This window comes from Falco biarmicus, chromosome 4, assembly GCF_023638135.1.
Source record: "Falco biarmicus isolate bFalBia1 chromosome 4, bFalBia1.pri, whole genome shotgun sequence".
Taxonomy (NCBI): domain Eukaryota; kingdom Metazoa; phylum Chordata; class Aves; order Falconiformes; family Falconidae; genus Falco; species Falco biarmicus.
In genome coordinates, this window is record NC_079291.1 from 34732080 (window position 1) to 34755111 (window position 23032).

Genomic DNA, 23032 nt, shown 5'->3' on the forward strand with positions numbered 1-23032 from the left:
CTGACTATACTTAAAGCACTTCATAGTTAGGTAGGATGCAGTGTCAGTTACAGGCATGGCTAGAAAATGTGGGAGGAGGTTTTGAGAGCCTGACTGGTCCTACCTGTGTGGACTGTGGCTATGGAAATTTTTAGAGCAGCAAAACTGTTGAAAGAGTGGTTTTATGACCAAACTGGGTATCCGTGCAGAGGATGAGTCTAAAGCAAGTGAGGCTAACTCCCTGCCAGGGCGTTATGTACTGGATCGCACAGCCCTGTCCCTTCCCTCAGTGCAGCTGCACCCAGCCTGCATGGCAGATGCAGCCTGCCTGTGCATGTGAACGAGTGACGGTGTAACATCAGCTCTGCTGTATATCTCCATACTGTCACTGCTGCTTGGGCCACTAACCAAGTTAACGTGTGACTGACTCGTCTCTGGAGAAATGTAGTAGGTGCAGCCAGGGGGTGATCGGGAAGGCAGGGACCTGCACTCTGTTTTCCCAGATTTTCCTGTGTCAGATGACACAGAGCATGTGCTGAACTGGGCAAGATTTAGGGAGAAGAAAGAAAATGGTTTTTGGTCTTTTTGACATCCCCAGGAAATCTGTACTTAAGAGTCTCTGTTATTTCCTATAAAGATGAGTCTCTGACACAAATCTGCCCCGCTAAGCCAAATTTGCAGTCTACTTTTGCCCAATGACAGATAAATTTGGTTTTGTAGATACGTTTGTAAGCAGAGCACATCTGGTGCAGAAATGATTGGGTTTAATTTCTCACTTGTTTTTGTCTGTGATTTAACTACTGCAATCCTTGTTTTCAAGGATTCTTTAACCTTTTACTTATTATTGGGCACCAAGAACATCATTTATTTCCTTTTGACAGAAAACTACTTTCCACAAAGTGACCATCCACCAGGTGAAATCGTTGTGCTTATCAATCTGTTCACAAGCACACCACGTGTGTGAGTAAGAATGACTGGAGTTAAATTGCATTAACAAGGGATTAGGAGACTGCAGGATGTTACCAATAGTTGTGGTCAGGAGTAATCACCAGGATCACCTCTGTGAGAACACGTATGATTCAAGGGAAGGTTTTCCTCCCAGTTCCTACAGAACAAGGTCTCGATACCAACATGCTTGCCACATAGCAGAGTCCCTGTCTGCGTCCATGATAGAGACATTACATCAGCAAAACGCTTTTCAAATCATAGAATCATAGGCCTTTTTGTGATTAAGCTGAATGTGAAGCAGTTTTTTCTTCTCCCTTAATTTTCTAGGCAAAACATACAGGAATCAAGAAGGGAGATGCTAAGAACCCAAAGCAAAAGCAGACAAGCCAAGTGCCAGCTCCCTTCCCCCGCTTAGGAGAGGGAAAGGAGCTGAGAGGGCCCATGGATTGCTTTAATCAACATTGAACTTCTGAGTGCACCTGGAGTTTATTAAATTTAAGTTGCCATCCTTATGTTTGTGTTTTATGTGTTATATGTTCTTCTGCTGTGCATTTGAAGTAAGTATTTGAGTCACTAGGCAGAGGGCACAGAATAATCCCTTCCTCCAAAAATTGGTCTTTTTGACATCATACATGGAAACCTTCCCCCACAGCCGATGTGTACTTACAGCACATTTCCCTCGGTGTAATTCTTGCTGCTTGCTGGCTGGATTGGCTGCGTCAATGTTGCTCCGCTGTAACCATGACAGGTATATTTAAGTCCAAATCTCCCAAAGTCCTTGCCCAGTGCCCACTTTCCCATCTAAGCCTGTCCCTCTAAGATCGGTGTGGAAACAATTGTTGCAGGGCACAGGAAGGTAAAAAAGTGTATTTTGAGACTGCGGCAGAATATAAAAGATGAGTTTTACATTTCTGCATAGCTCCTGGCTCTGCACAACACCTGTGGATCTCCTGCCCAGCATGTTTCTCAGTGACTGTGAATCAGACCCGTTAGCTTCTTTCGAAAGACGTATCTGACTTGCTACAGCTGTACGGGTCAAGCTATACTTTAGAAACTATTACATCAACAGTTCTAAAGTGCAGATCTTCCAGCACATAAAAAATACTAATCCTTTGGAGAGGGAGGAACTATACATATCCATTATTAATTGCCATGTAAGAAAAAAGTGACTAAACTTAAACATTTATCATTTTATCAGTGAACACCTTAAATGCATTTAAGTTTGACCAAACTTAAAATTGCTATAATCCAACAATATTATGTCATTCATTTATATTTGAGTCAAGAAAAAAAGTCTCTCTAGACCGAAAATAGTGCAGAATCCTATCAAAATATATAACACCATCTATATTCTGAGCCACTTAATATCAAATATCGGTCCCTACTTCAGAAGCCAAAATCCTACCGCATGGATTATTCTATTATCTTGGGGTGGGGGGGAACCTGCCTTCTGAAAAGCTCACAGAGAAGCTGCTGCTGCTGGAGCCTTTTCCTGGGTGTTTGCCTGATCGGTGCCAAGGCTACTGGGACTCCAGCTCAGCAAGTGGGGCATGCATTGCCTCAGCCCCCTGCAAGTCAGTGAGGTTGCTCTGGTCACACACACGTACACAGCGGGGTGACTTGCAGCATCCTTTGCCCAAACCCTCTTGTTTTTTCTCTGGTAGCTTCTACAGGCTTTTCCCACACATCTTGAGAGAGCAAGCACTGCTATAGCAAGATACATCACTATTACCTAGTTAATGTAGGGTTTATCATCATTTGTTTTGCTTAACTCTATGAAACAGAGGGACTTCAAGCATGTGATTTATGCCTTTCCTGAAGCATGTATACAAAATTATTAGACATTTCAATCAAATATTTCTGAGATTAAAACTGTGAACAGTATAAGGTACCTAACCTATCAACTATTTGATGTATTTATTACTTTTGATGAAATCAAACAGGAATTAAGCCTACTGGAAGGCTACAGCCTACCTTTGGACAAGTGTATTATGCTGTTTCAAGTGCTGGAATTCATTTCAAAAGGTTGCTTAATGGTGCTGCTAAAACAAATACATTTCACAGAAAACACTGGTAGAATGGCACATGACTGAAGAAAAAGGATGTGTTCATAAAGGATTCTTCTATTCAATTTTATATGAATAAATTTTTCAATTCTATATGAATAAATTAATTCCAATCCATGCAATTATTGTGCTCCTAAAAGTCTGCTGTCTGTTTGCTAAGCCATGCAGTGTACTGAGTTTATTATAAATCTAATGCTGTTATTCCCTGAATAAGTATCAAATATCTTTGATATGAGATATCTTACAGCTAACATATCTTCCCATATTCACTGTTACAAGCAAAAAGAACTCACAAAAAAAAAAAGAAAAAAAAGAAACAAAACAAAAAATACAGTAAAAAGATGCATTTAATCCAAATTTTTTTTAAGTGCAACCTTCTTTAAGGACATAAATATTTAATTCTAAATTTTCTAAAGTGACAACAGATTTCAGATGTCTCATTGTGGATACCTTTCATGCTGATGCTTTTCTATGAGCACAGAGCAAATCCTGTTCAAAAAAACCTTTATATTTGGTGGCCATTACAACATGAAGTTTGAGGTAGAGCAGTGATTTTCTATACTACCTTTTGCAAAGTATTTGAACATCTGTGTATGATATTTTCCCAGTGCCTCCTCTCACTGACATCTGTTGGGGAACTCAAAGTTCTCAGCAGTAGGTTTAGATGTCTATCACTGTTTAAAGGTTGTGAACTACAAGGAAATTTGGATATTTTTTCCGTTTCCTTGATGGTGACAGTAGGCTTTCCGGGCATCAGAAACAAGAATGAAACAGAGGGATAATACCTCTAGATCTCACTTCTGCAGAAATGGGTTCTTGGAATTTAACTTTTTTCTTGTATGAAGTATTAATGCTTTAGGACTTGGTTCTGCAACGTATTGAGCCCTCTGAAACAACCACAAATGGCTGATGAGAGATATGCCCAAAGACAGCGTATTTCAGTGTGTTGTTGCTTTAAATGTGAACACATGCCTTGGATGAAACTAAATGGAGCATCACTGCAGCAATTTTGTCTCTCCTGTTAGATGCGATACAGAGCACAGCAGACTATAAGTGATGGCAACAGTGTATAACACCCATGTATAGCGTAGGGAGCTTTCTTGCCTGGTCTGCATCAGTCCTACCTGCCATGCCACATGCAGGATCTAGCTTCTAAAGGGACCAGAAGGCTAGGTGGTGCTATCTGAGCCACTCAGCAACACCTTACATGAAAGATTTCAAAACAAACCCACTCTTCAATTTGCTTGAAGTGACTTCTTTTCTTTTAGTAAAACCTGTGAGAGTAAAAGTGGAGCAGGTTTTGTGTCTTATCAGAAAAAAAAAATTAATCAACAGTGTTCTCCAACTGAAAGCTGTACAGATCCACGGCAAAACCCCATGGTGAGTCAGATCACATTTTCCTTAGAATGAGTGTCTCTGCATTTCCATCAGGAAAATGTAATCAGAGGAGGATGGTACTGCCTTCCCCAGCAGTGGAAGGGTGAATGGGTTCTGATTATTTGTACAGGAAATTTGATTGCTAATATGCACTAAAATGTGATGTTAACATGTTATGACAATGAGGACTACAAAGATCAATAAAGAAACTGATGTTCTGGAAAACCAGATCCAATTAGATGGAGATCTCTATGCACTGAATACATTCGCTCCACACAGGCAGTACATCACCGCCACAGAAATGCATTGAGTTCGCTGTTCACAGACCAATCTGTCTCCAACTCCTGTCACAGAGAGACCTGCAGGAAAACATCCAAAGTGCCCAAGGGGCTCAGAAGTCCCAGTTGCTTAAGTCCCCTTGATGGGTGTGAGCTCTCTGGGCCAGCAAGGTGAGCACAGCCCGTGCTGAGCAGGCAAGCCCTGCTTAGAGCCACCACCATGGCAGCACGCTGGCACCAGCACCTCGGGAAGGCAGAACAGGTGCTAAATTAATCAAATGACCATACAGGCTGGCAAGAAAGAACAATTTCCTCAACACTCCAGAATATCTTTCCCAGAGAAAGAATAGAAATATCTGTAACTGCAGCTGTTTAAAGGAAAAAATTGGTACAGATACACAAAATGATGCTCCAGCTGTTACTTATCTAAATGCCCTGTCTCCTGCAGGATTATATTCTGTAACTTCTACCTTAGTAAAAAGTGTTTTGAAGAAACAGAACAGTTAGCATGGCTTTTTTTTTTTTTGCCTAGAATACGTGATCAGATTTTTTCTATCATAAAGTGGGAACTGCAGTTTGAAACTTGAAATGACTTTGCAGTCCTCAAGGCAGAGGATATAACTTTGGTCCTGAATTGTAATTTCTTAATATGAAAAATATATGGCTATAATAATCATGTTAAGCATAGAGGAAAGATGGATAAAACAGTACAATACTATTTTGGGCTTACTTTAATATGATTCAGAGCCAACAAAGCAAGCCAGCGTAAGCTCAATTTTAAATGTGAGGCCTGTCCTGATAAAACATATCATGTATTTTGCCAGACCAAATCTTATTACAGTAAGACATTAGGAAAAAGGAACAAACACACGTTTTATTTAACTAACAAACAGCAAATTCTGAACTTTTGTTTTGAGTTATGCCACTTAAAATTTATCTGTAACATATAATTAAGATAATATTGGATCTTCTATAGGTACAAGGATTTGTATGGCCTCCCTGCTGAAGCAATATTGGAAATCAAATGTAAAATAATTGCTCACAAACACAAACATTCCCCAGAAAGTTCTAACTGCATGATACCTAATGTTATGAAATGAACGGGAACCTAGAAATAAAAACAATTTTAAGAAGGAGGAAAACCAGATGCTAAAAAGATTTCCCTAACATTCTATTACCACTTATTTTTCATCTGTTGGGCCAAGCATGGAAAGAACCTTCCTTGTAACTGAAGTGGACAAACAGTGTGGCAAGGAGCTCTCACACCTGGGATATCCAGTCAGTGGGAGCACAACTCAGGGGAACCTTCCCAGTCACGCTTGTTGGGGAGAACAACAGACCCATAGTCAATCTGGAGGAAAAAAACCAAATTGCATTCCTGCTTCCCTTATTTAATTATTTTGACAGTGTTGCTTTCTGAACTGCTATGTCCGAATTTAATTTAAGCAGAAACCCAGCAATATTAAGAATCAGAACCTAAATGTCATGTTGTGCAACTGACTGCACTAAATAGTAGATAAAATTGAAATTCAATTTTATCTACTATTTAAAATTGAAATTTCTCTCCTTATCTTAATGCTATATGTTTTGTTGTCACAGCATTCTCAAAACTAGCCAGCTGCAACAAGGCTTTTATCACCCCATACCAGGTTAACTTCAATAAGTAGCTCCCACACCTTGCCCCGGCACAGCCACCAATCCCACACAAGGTTTCAACAGTTCATCTACTGTCCATGCTGTTTCTCCATCCTCTTCAGATCAGTCCACCCTGCTTCTTGCCTCTGCTGCATCCTTCTCCTTGTCTCACCTACATCCAGGGCACTCTCCCTCCTCCCTCTGCTTCTTCTGGGTCTCTCCCATACCCTTAGAGCTATTTAACTACTTAGCAGGAACCAGCCCCAGCTGCACCTTATCCACATCAGCCAACCCACCGCCCCTGAAGCCAGCCCACAGCTGTATATTATCAATGTTAATAAACCCAGCTTCATTCCTCTACAATTTTTCTAGAATTTAATATACTTTTCCTACTTTGTAGTGTGAGCTTTTCATAAGAGAAATTGTAATGATTTTATCCATAAGTCAGAATTCATCTTCAAATTCTGTAATGCTTGCTAACACAATTCCTGTGCTTTTTTTCCCCTCCTGTTTCCTTCAGTATAGTGTAGCACCATTCTTTTTATCATTTCAGGATATTTTGCCCTGGTGGAACTAATAAAATACGATTCTGAACTGACAGCAGCCCTCAGCGCCCCATGGGGCTGGGGGTGGAACAGGGCAGCTTCTGCAGGGGAGATGAGGCTCCCTTGTGAACAGGCTTTCTCAGGAGCTTTGGCTTTTATTTACTTAGGCCTTTTATTGCAGGGAAAAAAAAACCCTAAATCTGTGAATGAAATACTAGTTAAAAATCAATGTTTTCTAGCAGTAAAAATAGAAAATCAATTCCAGTCTGTTCTTCTGTGTGACAAAGGTCCTGATATATGACCCCCAAATGATTATCCCTTCATTTGATATGTTACAAACACTGACATGCAAAAGGTAAATATTTTTCTTCAAAGGTAAATACTTGTCTTCAAAGGAGAGTGTTTGTAAGAAAACCATGAAAAAATAAAATTAAATAAAAGATCAGTCAGTTCAGGTAAATACCAAATATTGTTTATAATGGAATAAGAAAGCAGAACAGAAACTTCTTGACATACAGATAACCCTTCTGAGTGTGAGGAAATTTCAAATGAAGAAGCAGAATCAAAAAGGCATCATATCGTAACCTCTAATATACATCAAACAGTTAAGGAACCGAAAGCAATCATATCTCCCAGTAGCTGCCCAAGAAAAAGATGTTCTGCAAAACTGATTGTGGAAAATAAGCACTGAGGCTGTATTACTTTCAGTACCCCCTTTTTAAGAAACATACTAATAAATAGGATAGAAAGAGGAGAAAAGGCACAGTAAAAATTACAAGACTGAAAGTGGTCTTATTTACACTTTCTGTGGCATGGCTAAGGAAACCTTTTTTCTCCATGTTTCAAAACAGCCAACAAAGATGTAGAAGCTGCCAGCAAGGAGCAGGAGTGAGACTAAATGCATTTTTTATCAGTGAGGGCAACTCACCTTTGCAGTGATTTCCTAGGGGAGTAGCAATCCACTGGTAATTTCTTTAGCCAAAATTAGGTATTTTTCTGAAAATCATGCTGCAGTTTACATGAGGCTTTATTTGGGAAGTCCTAAGGCTCTGTACTCTTGGGAACCCACTATCCAGCAACCAGCAGACTTCAGATGCAAAGCTGACTCAGGATCAAAGGAGGCATCTTCCCTAGTTTCTGACTTGGTTTGTTTAATTACTTCAATGAGAAAGTCAGCTATTTCATTAGTAATTACATTTAAACCTTGAACCGCCTTAGCTAAGCCCTGTCTTTCCCAAGGATTTCTCCCTCTGCTGTGGAAGAGTAGTGCAAGACCCTAGACATGGCATGTTTTCAGCTAGCAGCATCGTTTTGAGCATAGGTGGATGCAATGATGTATTTCCCTTGAACAACAGGCCACTCATTCATCCACCAACATAATGGTTCATGTCTCATTGCCCCGATAGCTCTGTGACAAGGTAACAGCCTACCATCAGTGTAGTGTGAACTTTGGTATCTCCTCAGTGTTTATTTTGTCCTCACTACTGACTTCACATACAGACCGTGACTCACATTTAGTGAACTTTTCCACTTGTCCTAACGCTCAGTCTTGCTGAGCACACCCCAGGCTGACAGCTTTCTTACTGACAGGAGGGTGCAAGATAATCCCATCAGCCAGCAGTATCCAGCAATGCCACACACCCTTTGCAGGATGGAGAGCCATGTGTCTTTGAAGGAATGATAGAGCAACTCAGCTGGTGTCCATGCAAAGTGCAGCTGTTTCCTGAAGTCCTAGCCATGGAGTGAAGAGACAGACTGCTCCTTGAGCATGGCTCACACCAGGCTAGGCCAGCCTGTGTGTGAAGACAGTGGTGTCAGTCACTGGAGAACTTCAAAGTGATGACCTGTCTTTAATTTCTACTGCAGTACCTAACTGCAGGTGGCTTGAGACTTGGTGTCAGACGATGAAAGTTTCAGTTCCCATAAAATTTCGGTGCATATGTTACTCCAAAAGTCAGTTCCATGGAAGTTTTAATTTCTGAGTAGGAAAGTCACATTTTCTGTCTTTCCCCCCCCCCCCCCCCCATGTGGCTAAAATGTGAAAAATTGTTCTATCAGCTGTTCTCAGGCACTTACTAAAAGCACCGCTAATGGCTCCTGATAAAAGGTGTGCTGACATAGCCCTACACAGGTGCCTCCACCCATGAGCTCTTCACCTGGCCATAATCCCACCATCCTCAGGGAAAATCCATGCACCCCAGTCTCTACCTTCTGTGGCCATGGCACACACAGCTGCCTTTCTCGCTTGGGTGCTAGGGCTCTCCCTGGAAGCCCAGGAGGTGGTTGTTCATCCTCACCCAGCAAACAGCATCCATTTGTTCTCCCCAGTCCCTTCCTCCCTCTCCCCTCCCCTCCTACAGCCTGGTTTTGTCCGCTTTCTCCAGTAACTTTGGTCCTTTATCAGTGTTTGTTAAATTCCTTGCCTGCTGGGGTTATGAATGTCTTCCACAAGGGCACAAATATCTCTAAAAGCATCCACCCATGAAATTATCAAGACGTTCAGTACAAATATGCCTCACTTTCTCAGGTACAGATTATACTGTCCAGTTCTGCAAATGCTCAGGCTTCGTGGCACTACCTGTGACTCCAGGTTTCTAAATTATTTTCTCTGACAGCTGTTTTTCAAGAACATTTCTGTGTCAGTGTTCACCAGTGATGTGCTGTTGTAAATGTTTCACTATATTTAAAGCCTGCAGGTAGTTTTCTTCTTATTTCCAGCATTTCTGTCCTGTGCTGTTTTCACAGGATACCTGAAAGAAGACTGAATAATTCCTGTTTAACATCCCAGCTTCATTTTAATTGGGTGTCAGGTCAGGTTCTGAATGTAAATTGATCTGTGCATTTCCTTTCTTTCCTTCTTCTCTTCTTTCTTCTCCTGATCTTCACTCCCATGGGGCAGCGTGACTTTTCCAAAAGCTGTTGTAATGTTTTTCCTATCCACACTCAGTGCATTGCCAGAGTTAGCACAAAAGCACACAGAAGAAGGATGAGAAATCATAAAAATCCACTCAGACATCTCTCATTTATTTTAATGTGTTTTAAAATGCCGCAAATTAACATAATCCATCTTTGAGAACTGGTCAGAACATAGCACTTTTTAAATATAGTGGTTGTGGGGGGGTGGTTTTTTTTTAAATGAGTTTTCCATTAATGTTCCTCATCTTTCAATAAAAATAAATGCCAAAGGAGAACTCTTTGGAAAAACTAGGTTGTGCTTTCCTCCCTGTCCCCACATGTCTTTCCCTGCTTTGCTGTTTGTAACAGAGAGCAGGAATGAGACACTGGGTTCATCCAAGGTCTGCACTACTGCTGCCACCCACGCTCTGCCCCCCGACCTGCCCCTCTGTTTCTCCACGCAGGCGCCAGGAAGCCAGAGGTAGCAAAAGGCATCAAGGGTTGTGGGGGTCCTCCCAGGGTCCCCCTCCAGCTGTCATGGAGGGACACAGCCCCTTCTGCACACATTTGCCTTGGTAGGAGAGAAAAAGGAAAAGAGTTTAAAACCAACAAGTGGCTTGGGGGAAGAGAGGAAAATTCACGCAAGCTGAAATGTTTTGGTAAGCAACTTTGGAAAACAAGATTTTAAAAAATTATTTCCCCCATGCACCATTATTGTATTCCAGCCAGCCAGTTTAACTGCTTACGCACCTGACATCTCTCTGTAAAAGCCAAGCCTGCTCCTGGCTGTGAGTTTGCACTCTTAAAATACTGTCTAAAAAAACACTTGTACTTTTTAAATAAAAGAAACAGGAAGACAGACGGCCTGTTAAATGAGCAGGAGAAGCATCTGTGGATCCCAGATAGATAATCTGGAAGCAAAAGTACACATCAGCATCAACAGAGCTACCAGACGGTAAGTTGATCCATAGGTTCCAGAGCAGGCAGTCACATGAGGGTTAGCAAAGGAGTTTCTGTCAACCAGAAGCCTTTTGAGCTTATCTGGGTACTACTCACTGCAGCCAGCAAGCTCTTACACATCCCCCACTGATCGTGTTGGGATGGTGGCGGAAGGGCTTACCAGCAAGGATCTGTCCCACAGACTCTGCTGCTGCAAGGGTCCACAGCACTATATGGGAATATCTACCGTACAGTATAAATATAGGAAATCCATGCAACTTGGGTGGAAGCATTGTTTTGTTCCTCTAAATGGCTTAACTGCTGAAACACTGACATGGTCTCTGTGAGTATCAGCTGCATAGACAACATCCCTATGAGCTCCAAAGGCCAGGGAAAGAAGGCTGTATTTTTGCTTGGTGTTAAAATGACAGTTCGAACAAAGCAGACAGTCTGTCTGTAGTTGTCAGTGACATTATCTACTGCATAAAGTTGCATTCAAATTAGCTGGCATGGAGGAACAGCATGGATGTGGATGAGGAACTCAGTCAATTTTCTTATGCCTTTCACTGTACTTCTTGAAAGACCCCTGAATGCTGTCCAGCTCAGAAAGCCAGGGAGTTTAATTGTGGCCTTGTAAAAGAAAATTAAAGAGGTGTCAGCATGATGACTGGATCTGGCAAATCATGTACTGACAATTAATGTCCAGGCTGTTTAAAGGTGTGAAGTGTGTGGCTCATTTGATTGCTGGAGCAAAACCATGTCACCCAATCTAAATAAATATTTGTTTTGCTCTATAGTAAGCATCTGGCTTTAAAGGCCTTTTGTCCCCTTGGTCTGCCTTTTTTTGTAATCTGTCTTTTCATCTGCGCTGAGTCTAACAAAGCAACATTCCACTGCCTGTGTGTTCAGTTTTCTCTTATGGGTTAGATTCTCAGCTGGATCCGTACCAATTTGCAACAGCTGATATTGAATCTACCAGCTTTCGCCCTTTCCAGCCCAATGAAATGTCTTATCCTGGGACTTAATGAGGCACTTAGCCCTCGATGAAGTCAGTAAACTCTTCACAACAATTGTGCACTTTTTATTGTGGACAAGACCCCGAGATGGTGGGAGTAGATAACAGCCACATACAGAGATGAAAATGCAGTTGGCAACAAGCAGGCCAGGAGGTAGGACAGCTTGAAGGATCTTGGTTTTGTTGCATTTTACACTTGGATTTGGATACAGAGGAAAAGTGCTATTTCCTGCAATTTGGCTTCCCACTGTAGTTCTTTCTTGATGTATTTTCTTTGATACTGCCTCTGCGTCTCGTCCATTCGATATCAAGAGTGCAGCTTGCTCACATGGTGAATATGAACACCAGTTGGCACCGATGGTCCACTGTTACTTCAGAAGACCTTATGATCCTCTGCTGCTTGCCCTGCAAAAGCCTCTCTTTGGGCCATAGAGCAAGGGGTTGGCCCAGGTGACCTCTGGGGTCCCTTCCAGCCCAAATTACTCTGTGAATCTACAAAGGAGACATTTAGCTCTCAACCAAGCAGGTGAGAGATGGATGTGCGCTTGGGTGGTTGGAAGGCCACCGACTCTCTCAGGAAAGTACAATGGATGATTTAATGAGTCATTATGTGTGTGTGGGCTCTGCCTTCCAGTGGGTGAGATCTGTTTCACTCCAGCTCTGTCTCACATTATAAAGAAGTGAAAATGTGCTCTTATGGAACTTTTTATTTATATTTCTCAATAAAAGCTCTGACAGTTGAAATAAAGCCTTTTGAGGAGTTAAACTTTCCAAAAGTACAGAGTCAAACTCACAGATAAGTAGAAATTGTGGGAAAAGAAATAGAAGATTTGGACTTAGATGGAAAATGAGTGATAAATCACAACAAAGTGGGTAGAAGGTGGGTAGGTGGCATGGCTTTGAGCACCAAAGCTGACAGCCATTTCTCACTGTCTGTTTTTTGCTTCAGCTGAGCGGGATTCAAACAGAGTAGGAGGAAAGGCTGTGACAACATCACCACATTTAAAGAGCAAGGACCAAGGGTGGTCTCCCACTAGACATAGTTTTTCATGACAAGGTGTTTTATCTGGGTAAGTAATTTCCAAAGGCCCTTAGGGCAGCAGGCTGTGTTTCTGGTGCCAAAGGAGGGTCAAGGTGCTCAGGAGATGCAGCTTTGAGCAGGACCTCTGATTTGCTTGCACTTTCACAGCCTGACTCTGCATGTCCTTTGTCTTGCTCTTTCTTTCCTGTAAGTCACTGCGAGCTTCTTCTGGGCCTGTGAAGAGAGGAGATGGTCATGGTGAGGCCTTTCTGATGCTGAAGAAAGTCTGAAGAAGGAAAAATGTTGTTATAGATTGCACATACTGGGGAAGCTCATAGCTGGGGAGGAAGGAGCTGAATCACAGAGGAAGGAGTGGTACATGCTGTGTGTGGTTTAAAGTATCCTAAACATCCCTGATAAAAGGAAAATGTTAAGAACCAGGCATAAGGCTTGTGAACTTTCTTCTCTCTTGTATTACTCTCCTGGTATGTGTCAGACCACAATAATAGAGATAACAGGGTGTTACACAAAGGGCTAAATATACTGGTGACATAGGCAATGAAGATAAATGAGGACAAGAAGGAAGATGTTAACTTGGAGATTAACTCCCTTGCTATTGCTGGTATCATACATCCTTCCAGATTCTGTCTTTATCTCTTCAATGCTGAAATTGTTTGATTTTGGTGTTTTACTGAAAGTTAAACTTCCTACATAATTCTAACGTGTTAAGAAATTAAAACTTTAACACAGATGTTCTGAGAAAAGCCTTTTTTCTATTTGTTGTCTCAAGACATTGACTTTCCAAGATTTAAGTACATTATCTCCAGATCAATGCTGTGAGTTAACAGTTAAAATCTAGCAAATAACTATTGAGAGATGTCACAAAACTGCTCAAGAGGTTATCAGTCCCTGCTTCTCAGTTGTCGGAAAATCCCTGTCCTTGACTCACTTTCTGCTAGGAGTTTCCCCAACCACCTCTTCTGGGAATGGTGCCAGCATAGCTGGATGACAGCTGGGATTGTACGCGTCCTAGAGAGCAGCAGAGATAGCGTGAACACCCTTTGAACATTTTTACCGTTACATGCTTACACTAAGCCACAGCAATAAATGCATGGCAAGTTTCCCACCAGCCCATCTACAGATGAACAACCTTATTACTGCAAAAAGTTTCATTAGATCATTAGTCCCTGAAAAGACACAAGACTTCAGCCTTTCATGCAAAAGGCTGTCTTCATGAGTAGCTAAAAGAAGTTTGCAAACCTTCTAACGCTCAGGCAAGAGATACCTATGCCTACTGTCCTGACATAGTGCATTGCAGACCCTTGATGATTCCCAAAACCTGTCCTGCAGCACACACAGCCTTAAAAATAGCTCAGCTTGTTCCTGCCTGGTGATTTAAGATGGAGCTCACAGGCAAGAGTCTCAGCTCCAGGCAAGGTTGGACAGTGACTCAGCAAGGGGACATGATCACCTCCGCTGCATTTCATTATCTGAACTAGGAACCCAGAACAATGATGACCATTACTTCATCAAATGACTATTGGGTTTTGCCTGTCCACAGTCTTTCTGTGTTGAATGCTAAAAGCAGAATTTTTCCTTTTTTCTTTTTTTTTTTTTCTTTTTTTTTTTCTTTTTTCTTTTTTTCTTTTTTCTTTTTTCTTTTTTTTTAATCATTAAGCTCTTGAAAAACAGATGCAATGGCACAGCTTCCCCTAAGTCTGTGCAGGGTGCCTGAAAAAATGAGATGGTTTTACAGAATGAAAAGCCAAATGTAGTGAAGGTGTAGGTCTATAACAGATTATTTCTCCGAATGATAACAGAGACCTTAGATGCACCAAAGCTAGGCTTGATTCATTAACTTCCATTGTTATTGATGAAAGACTTTAATTTTTTCCTCATTGCACACAGGTTTATTAATTCTTAAATCAAGTCTACATTATTTTGAGTTTCTCAACTGAGAATGCACGTTCTGAGACCAATTAAACTAAAGTATGGGGTGTATTTCTCATTCTGGCAAACAAATATAGCAGGATTCTTGTGAATATTTTTCCTTGTAGGAGTCTGTGTTCCAGTGCTGGTCTGCTGTAATGAATATTTCCATACTGCTTTGTAAGATACCTGGTTGTATTTACTTGTTTGTCTCTGGATATGTATAGTTTATCTTTGAAATTATTTTTTTTTCTTACAAAGCAGAAAACTGAAAACTGAAAAACAGGGCTGTTTCTTATGCATTTGGACTTTCCACATTTCTTTTGGAAAAATTGAGAAAAATGAAGGAAAGTATTTCAAAAATCAAATTTGAACCAACGTACCAAACAGGTTTTCCTAGACATTATTTCTTTTCTTAATTACCTATGAAAAGCTTGCAGTTTTAAAGTGTTTTTAATAAAATTAACCATAATGATCAGTTGTTACAAATTAGCTGTCATCAGAGAAATGGAATACTGGTAATATAAGAACCATTTTTGCCCAAGTCTTTTATTAAAATACGGACATTATAGATATCCAAAACATTAACTACTAAATGCTTTGCTATCTCCCTCAGCATTCTCAGAAACAGAAGTGCTATGCTATCATACAAAAGTTCCTAATTTACTCGTGACGCTACATTCAGGATTGATCGCAAATTGCACTAGGGAGTATATTCTGATAATATTTCCGGACCCATTTTGATGACTCAAGAGGTCTGGATAAGATTTGGAAAAAACAGGTGGTCTTCTAAATGCTTCTTTTGTTCATCTCATTAATACTTAAAAATCAGTATATATGAAGTAGATTGAATTGGCTAAATGTCCAGATACATTTCATTGTTGTTGCTATGGTTATTGTTATTATTAACATTATTAATAATAAAAATAATAATATGGGAAATACACCAGTAATAACAGCATCAACAAGACAATTATACAAATATTACCACCAGTTTGACTGTCTGTTTCTTTCTAGCATTCTGCAAGAAAACTCAACTTAAAACAAAAACTTTGAGAAATCAAACATAGATAAAATAATAAGAGAAACAAGGTATATTACTTATCACAGCAAAGGACAGAAAAGCAATGCACCAGCTTGTTAAATGATATGGTAAATATTTAATGAATGAGATTTTTACATAAAGGCTTTTTCTTCTAGACTATAGTCGTTGGAACATAACTTTTAACGAACTGACTAAAATTTAGGTTTTCTACTGGAAAAATAACTTCTGCTGGAAGATAATAATTTGAGCATAAACAGGCTGATTTTTGCAAAAATTCACTCCAGGAATGTAAAGAAATGGAACATTCTAAAAAAGTAAAATGTTTTGTTTAAAACAACAGGCCACTTTTATACCTTCAGATTCTATTATTTGGCAGTGCATGATATAAATCAAAGTTGGAATTAATTATTTTCATCCTTTCAAGGGAAGGATTTAGCTTAGCCTCTGCTATGTTTCTTCAGCACTTCATTTCACTGAGGAATATTTCTTTTCTTAATTGCTTTTTGAAATGGAAATACTCCAAATAGTGGGATCATTACAAAATGAATGATCGGATTTCTACCCATCCCTAGTTTTGGACTTGCAACACAACTTGTTACACCAGAAACTGGGCTAAATAATCCTCACAGAGAAAATCCAATAACGTACCTGTAGGTGTGCTATCCAGTCAAAGCAAAAGATTTGTTGATTTGGGGTTGGAGGGGTTTTTATATATACTTAAAGTTAGGCAATGACTGAAGTGTATATTTTCTTCAATTACAGTCAAATCCAAGGAGATGTGTTCATAAATGTAGTATATTTGATGGGTTGGTCATGAATTGTCCAGCTGCAGTTTGCAGTCAACATCATACATTTAAGAAAGTACTGACAAACAATTTTCTTTTATACTGGATTTGCTATTTTTGATATGTTCTGAAGAGTAACATCAAGGAACTTTCATAAAGACTAAAGCATAGCAACATTCATTTTAAAGGATATACTAATTAAAATTTGTTTTAGACAGAAGCTATCTCCAAATGGTGCAAGTTGTAAAGACAACCACCTTCAGTGCAGCAAGCCCTGTTGGTCTCCTTCAACAAATACTCACTACTGAAGCTATTTGGTATCCTTGACATTTTCCAGCTACAAAGACAAGTCCTATATAAATATCAGTCATACAGAAGTTAGCGTAAAATATGTGTGCTTTTGAATTTTTTTTAGTGATTAAAATGTAGGCCCAGACTTATAATCTCTGATCAACAGTAATTGTAAAACAGGGCTTCAGCTTGTTAAAGTATCAGAATTGACCAAGCCCACAGAGTGGAATCATATTACTTTTCTGAATTTACTCATTTCAAGGAAATTTCAAAAATTTTAGGCGAGCAAAAAAGCATTTGCTGAATCTTTGTAATACATCTCTTGTAAATGAAAGCAGTGCAGCCACACAGGGGTATTCCCCACACACTGACAGCTCTTTGTAACTAAAACCCATTGCAGACAATGGCCCAGTTATTCAATTATTGTTTCTGTAGAAAGAGAAGCTTTGCATGGTATACAACACTCTATTCCTTCCTCTGCATCCCATATTCATCTGAGATTATCAAAAAGCAGGAATGGAGGCTGTTCTTGTCTTGACAACTCAGGTGCTTTACAATGTACTCTCCCAAAGACTTACAAGGTCTGTAGAAAGGATCGTACTAACCCTTGCCTGCTGGCTATGAATCAGCCAGACTGACAGATTGCCTGCAAATACATTTGCAAATTTTCACTTTCTTTCCAATGGTGAGAAATAAAGCTTATATATGTATAATCAGAAAATGCTTTGTTACTGTTCTCCATCTTAGATTCACACACACAGGGTAAACGATGAAAAAAAAGAGAAAAAACAAAGAGAGGAGTATATCTGGTACGTGTTTCAAGCTGAGAATGTGTTCAGATTAAAGGGGATAACTAAAGTACATCAAAGGGGTAAAGAGTAGAGTAGCACTGAGCAGAGCAGGGCAGCATTGGAGTAGAGCAGAGCAGAGCGGAGCAGAGCAGAGGGATAGCCAGTGTACACCTTCCATTTCTTCAGGATTAGCTGCTGCAGGAACAGTTCCACAATGGGACTACTGTGAGAAGCAGCTGTGCTCTGCAAATAAAAGAATCTTCTTCAGGGGCTTTAATTGGCTTTTACAGGAGACAATTCTGCTGTAAGGGGGAAAGATAGTTTCCACAATGAATGCACTGCAGTCCAAGGATTTAACAATGGGATTTCCTCCACTTCAAAAAAACACATGCACTAGAAATGTGCTATGTGATAGTGAAAGGACTTTTCACACTGCCCTAAGAAAGAGAGAACCAGACAGGAGGAACCTACAGAGCCCACAGTGTCTCAGTCTTGATGTTCTCATTACATACCACAAAAGTAATGGAAAAGGCCATGACTCTCACCCTGAATTGCCATCTGCAAATTAGTTGCATCTCCCAGATTTGATTCCAGGTGGGTGGACTGATATTCAAGCAATTGATTGATCCTGGAGGACTTTACAGGGGAAGGCTTCCTTCTCCATCTGAACGTGGCTGGTAGGGTCAGAATAAATGTATAGTTTATCATGATGTTTTGTATTAATACTTGTAACTAATGATCATAATAAATATATTCAAATGCTTCTGTAGATGCACAAATAATATATGAGTGAATTAGACAATATAATTTATCATCAAGCTCACCTTTTTTGCCTCGCCTCCAGCATACTTGACAATCTGAAATAGTGATAAATGAAAATGTTCTGAATACTACATGGTATAAGAACAAGGAGTGATACATCCCAATTCTCTTCTGCCAGCTAAAAAACTTATTTTACATGAAATGTTCTTCCTTCATTCTTTGAAGTAACTTGAATTATGTCCATTTGGGCCAAGACTAAATTTAGCCCTTGAAATTCAATAAACTCTATTGGCACAAGAAACTAACCCCCAAACTCCTGTGGATCTAGAGACATCAATTTCTCAATGATACAGCTAAATGTGTGATTGGAAGCCTAAGGCTTAGATCAAAGTGTTTGACTGCGATTCACTCAACAGGACCAATCCCATTTACCTCCTTGGTATGAAGATCCTCCTTTGTTTTGACCAAAGTTAAGCCTGACAGGGCAGATGCCAGATATCATGTTGCAATTCTGATGCCTAGGCTCCAACAGGATTAAACATCCTGAGGCACAGGAGAAAGATGTCAGTGACAGAGTAGTCAGAGACAGAAGACTATTTTCATGTTAGACAGCCAAAGGATGAATTCTACAAAGTCATTTACATCTTCTAAATCTTACCAGAGAACATCTGAATGATGGTCTATAGTGCTCTTTAACCCAGGGAAAAAATTAGTTCCCATGTAGTTCCGCTCATTCTTTCCACCCCAGCTTTGGACCAGCTTTCCAGTCATGTAGGCTGAAAATATCTGTTAGCACTGAAGCTGGACTCATCATGGGCAGCTGAGAGCTGGATCTCCAGCTCTCATGTGTAATTCCACTTTAGCTTTCATTTTCCAGTTAACAGCAGGGTTCACCTTTTTATATCTTGGCCTCTCATTAAAAACCAGCTAATTACCAAAGCAGCATGGAGTTTGGATGATTGACAGATAGCATCCCATGAGAGAACAAAAGGCTGCATTTTGAAAAGATAAGACAATAAAGATATTTCAACAAGAAGTCAAACAGCAGGCTTCCAACAGGGCGTGCTAGAAGACTCCCAGATCAACACAAGAGAATGGGTCTTTGTCAGCTGGCTTCATGAGAAATGACAGTTTCAGCTTGGAGTATTTGTTCAGCTCCAGCTCTTTGGTTCAACGTGTGAGGCACCTGGACTCAGTTACTAGGCTTATCAAAATGAACAAACACATCTCTAGATCACCACAGGTGAAGGGGACATGAAGCATTTCACACAAGATTTTGTGTTCTTTTCCATCTTTTATCTCCCTTTTCTGGAGACATGTCACCGAGCAAAAGCTTGTCAGAACGGCACATTGTGACACTTGCAACCCCAGCTTTGCTTTGCCTTACAAAAGTACTTTCAGAATCTCGACTGCTTCCAAAGACCACTTCACTCACATGAGGAACAGATGTCTGCTTTATGGCATGTAAAGAAGGAAACTAGAGGAAATTAGATTTCTGCCTATTTTTATCCCTTCTTGACCTCTAATTTCAGAGGCTGATTTCTTTTCTTTGATGACAGCAGTAACTGTAGGTAAGTGGAGAGCCCAAGCCTGTGGCTTTCACAGACCCCAGGACCAGGACGTGTCTAGGTTCCCAACAGCTGCCCCTGGACACCAGGTTTTGCTGAGAAGGTGTTTCGCTAACAGCAGCCCCAGCGCACCGGCAGTTCTCCTTTCCACTTACTACTTTTTGACAAATGTGCCAGATCTACATTTTGTTAATGCATTTACAACTGTACAGGCTTTATGTTGCAGCCTGCTGAAGGGTTTCCACTGACTTCATTGGTCACAGGACCTCCACCAGTAACCTCTTTTCTTCTGAACTGCAATGGCCAGCTTCAGTGTGCTCTGGTATCCTCTTACTCCAAGCCAAGTGTTTGCATACCAGAATGATCCCTTTACCTCCAGCCTTTCCCCCTCCACCTGCATCTTCATTCTTCACCTAAACACATGCTGCATTTAGCCTTGCTTGGCTGGCCTGCCAAGTGGCCACCTTTTCCAGCAGCCAGGTAAAACAACAGTGCAACGTCAGCTCCTAGGTCATGAAGCAGCTCATCCCCACCTCCAGCCAAGTCGCTTCAGAGGACTACAGCAACACTGTACACTAAGTTTCTTCACGAAAAGGATCTGGTATCTGGGAAGGAAGCAGCCTGCGAGACTCTCCCAAGTAAACTGTCTTAGGGACCTCATGTGAACCTGCATGTCCCAGCAACCAGTGAGGGTGATTTACAAATGTCAGTGCAACATCAATAGCGTCACTAATGCTACATGGTTCAGATTTTAGGCTACTTTCAGATGTTTGAATCCTTTTCTGACTGCACTTGAGCATGTTTCAGTTTAGCACAATGCCCTCAGACAAGCCATCAGATGTATAACACCCTGTGTTAACAAGGCTTTAGAGCTTTTCTTATCAGAGGTCTCCTCTCAGTAGCTAGGAACTTTACCATTCACTGCCCTCCCAACTGTGGAGCAAATCTCAGTGAATTTGCTGTGGGACAATTCCTCTGGAAAGAACAGCTTTAATTTACAACAGTTGATTTCATAAGCAATCACCCTGGTTAAATGAAAACAAGAATGAAGCATAATTTACATATAATATAACAAAGATAAGAATTTCTTAAGCACACACAATTTTTAATACTATATGCAGGCTAATTACTGTAAGAGAAACAGAAAGTTGCGTCTCAGGCCCCAGAGAGCCATTTAATCAAATGTGCTAAAATATAAAGAGAATATTTGTTGCAAAAAAGACAAAAGTTATTATCAAGACATTAGCAATGCTGTTTATCATCTGAGCTGATGAAGAGGTGTTTTGTGGCATATTTCCCCACTGGCAGGAATGTCTCTGTGTTTGAATTCAGTTGAGACATGAAAGTGCTATTCCTGAACATAATCGGGAATCGATTCTCCATGACACCACCAAGCAATTACAGTACCATTAAGTTCCATTAAGGTGGAGACACTGCCAAATTTAGACTCAGCAATTAAAATACTAAATGAAAGTGTGTGATCCCCATACTTTCCTATCTTTTGCATGTCAAAAGAAGACTTGTCAAACAAAATCAGGACTGAGAATTTTGACTGAAACTTATACAAATCAGAAGTTCATGAACTTTGCCCATTTTGGCAAAGCTATAAGCCCCAAATGAAATGAAAAACTGACACTGTGCCTCATCCTTCACTTGGTAAGAGTTCTGGAAATTAACTATTTGTTTATTTTAACATGATCCATACCTGTTGTTTTTAAATCATACAGCTATGTTCTGATAAAAATGCATTATTTAACTTCACTTTCATTTGTATATGTTGAAATAGTTCAAACAATGTTTTTTCCTGATGGGGGAACAGCCCCCAAGTAATCAGTGAACAGTGTAATATAAGTGAGTCTGGGAAATACAATAACTAGCAGGGAAAGTGCCTGAAAGCAATTTAGGAAAGATACCCGGGGCATGGTATGGTCAGATTCTGAAGTTAATGAGTAGATCCTTAAAGCCTAACAAACTACATCTGCAAAATATTTCTGTCTGATGGTGGCTTTTGCTAGACAACCATGTTTCTGCGCCATACAGCGTGCATTCAGATGCATACTTGCTCATCATAATATAACTGGTGCCATATGACTACTTCCATCTGTGCCATGCCATTACAATGCATCAGCCAGCTGGCTCTCAGTGCACCGAAATACTCTCTAAGAAGCTGTACTGAATAATACAACAAGGAAACAGCTTTATTATCTTCAGAACCACAAATGCAAGTAGTACACAGTGTATGATTGTCTTTTCCCAGAGCTCCACCTGGGTTTCATATTGAAAATAAAGCGCTTTCATGATTCAATCTCCCATGTGCAAAGGGAGTTGATCTCAGTTCAAGCTGCCCATGCCAGTGCCCTTCATACCCTGGAACAGGACAGGAACTTGTCCTTGACCAGATGGGTTGGGGGTAGGCCCCCCGTGGTTCACTCCACCTTAGGGTGGCACTACAGGGTGAAAAAAACAAGTTTTCATTTGTGCTCCCTGTGCTTTCCCTGATTCCTTTTTTTAAACTCGTTTCTTGTAATTATTTTGTTCTGTTTCTACTGCAACAAATATATATTTCTGGACTGTAGCTCTGGGAGAGATTCAGCGCAGCAGGTTAGTACCAACTAATATCCCTGGATATGTCCCAAAGGAGGAAAAGGAGAGTTATGGCTACCAGGGGCAGAGCCTGCATCCTTCCCGTTCACTTCTGTTCGACTTCAAGAGAAGTCAAACTACTTCCTGCAGCCTGCACCATGCAGCCGTATATCCTTGGTTTATACGCACATTTCTACAGGTTTCAGCATCACCAGAGCCCAGGGGCAAGAAGAAGGGAAGAGATCTGTGCTCACTTGAGAAAACAGCCCAGAACATATTCTCTCTCAAGCATGTGGAAAGGTTCGTGCTGTACCCTAGGGGCCCTGTTACTCTGAAATGCCAGATCTTACCCAGCAGCTTTAAGAAAGAGTGCAAAAACGTCTGACCTTCCACAATCCATATTGTGTATGCCACTTCCACAGCAGGCAACTGAAAGCTGCTGATTTAGGCAATTTATAAGGATTAGGCCACAAAGCTGCTTCCTTCCATGCTGCTGCTGTCTAGTGGATGACCCAGGCAGCAGCAGGGTTAATGGTGTCAGTGTTAGGCACCAAGTGCACCTGGGTTAAAGCAGAAGATC